At 37.5% G+C, this 1865-nt stretch overlaps 1 protein-coding gene across 1 annotated transcript in view; it reads left to right on the top strand.

Moving 5' to 3' along the window:
• Positions 1 to 1865, top strand: part of sardh (sarcosine dehydrogenase) — a 43134-nt gene that overhangs the window by 16539 nt on the left and 24730 nt on the right. The window lies entirely within an intron of this gene.

The following is a 1865-nucleotide window of genomic DNA, read 5'->3' on the forward strand; positions in this document are numbered from 1 at the left end:
GTCAATTACAGGCCTCTCTCATCTTTTTAAGTGGGAGAACTTGCACAATTGGTGACTGACTAAATACTTATTTTCCCCACTGTATATATACATAACAGTATATACACGCTGATCCACTTGAAGTTGTTTTCTTTAAGTATTGATTAAGACCAAAACTATTTTACCAAACAACAGAAACAAAATAGTTTTCTGCATTAACATACATAGCAATTGTTTTTCTGTCTTAGTCTCTATAATCTAAACAAAATGTGGGCATCAAATGTTGCCAGAGTCCTTCTGATTGGTTTAATATATCATCTGTTATCATGTCTTATTACTTCCACTTAAGATACTCCACACGCATATTGAAAAGTGCAGAAAAATCCATCAGATTAAATGATTTTTGTAGCGATTCCCCCATCAGTGCTCACACAAACCTCATCCTTTGGCCTTTCTACTTGTCAGGTTCTCTTTTAAATTAGAACATTAAGTCCAAAGTGTGTCTTTAAAAAAATGAACTCTGGCATCTGTAAAATCTAATTGTTCTGTGCAGAGATTTTCTCTTTAAAGTGGGGGGTGAGGGTTTGACGTTGACGGTCCTTTTGGAGCTAACTAATGTTCTTTGTCTTAATGGATATGTACTTTTTCACCAGGACTTTTATTTTTTTTTAGAGTGGGTTGGCAGGTTTTGTTGCTTGTCTTTTGCCTCGGTCCTTTTTAATTCTGTTTCTGTCCTGTTCACAAGCAAGTGAAAGCCAATTAAAATGACTTTTCTCTTTTAGGGCATTGATATATTTCTTGCTTCCTCCCCGACCTCCTGTTATTTTTGTCCCCTCGATTTCTCCAGCCTGTCAGTCCACAGAACACCTCAGATGTTTCAGGTTTTAGAGGATTTCATTCCTGCTTTTGTTCTCGCCCTGTAGGCGAGCATTAGCTTTGATGTTTCCAGGATGGGATGGAGGGAAGACGCGATACAGAAAGGAGAGGCAGAGAATAGATGCAGAGTGAGTGATGGTGAGCAGGATTGATCGCTGGGGGGAGGGATGGAGAGAGCTGTGGTGTTTTTATTTGTATCCTCACATCCTCCAGCCCAGCTTTTCTTTCCGTGAGAGAGACACATCCGTGTGGTATTCAAGTCTTAATAAAGGCTGAAAAATGTTACATCGAATTGCTCCTAACTCTTAAATCGAAGAAATAAGTTTACAGAGTGACTGGGTTTGTAAATATAGGCATAAATGCTCGACGAAATGGTTGCAGAAAGCTAAAGGAGCCATTTTGGACCTCGCTTGAATGCCCTGAGTCATCCAGATTTGTGTGGGAGAGAAGGAGTTTAAGAAGCTGCAGGAGCTGAGGGCTGACATGAGGGGAGTTGCAGAAGTCCAGATGGATGAAAATTACAGTTTGGACTAAGATCTGAGATGGAAAGGTTGGATTAAACGTTTTTCTGCTGGAAACGTCAGGCTGTTTGGCGTTCGTACTCCTTTAGTGGATTTAACATTGATAAATTGAGCATTTAAGTATTTTTGTTTTGTAAATTCCAAAATCACATATTTATTCAAGAGAAGCAGAACATTTAACCATAAAAACAAACCTTCAGAAGCAGATTGATTTCTGTTCTGTGATTGTTTTTTGCTTAAAAGAGGCAGAATTCATGGTAAATAACAGAACTTAATAAAAATGTTTGTGAAACCCTGGTTTCGTACGCGACTAGTGCTGTACCAAACGATTATTTTCTAATCGATTAATCTAACGATTATTTTCTAATCGATTAATCTAACGATCATTTTTTCGATTAATCGATTATTCTAACAACAAATCTATAAGTTATTCTGATGTGAGTGCACTGGATATTTAAAATATTTTCATCAAATTAACAAGAACAGTTC

This window comes from Austrofundulus limnaeus, unplaced genomic scaffold (assembly GCF_001266775.1).
Source record: "Austrofundulus limnaeus strain Quisiro unplaced genomic scaffold, Austrofundulus_limnaeus-1.0 Scaffold20, whole genome shotgun sequence".
NCBI lineage: Eukaryota > Metazoa > Chordata > Actinopteri > Cyprinodontiformes > Rivulidae > Austrofundulus > Austrofundulus limnaeus.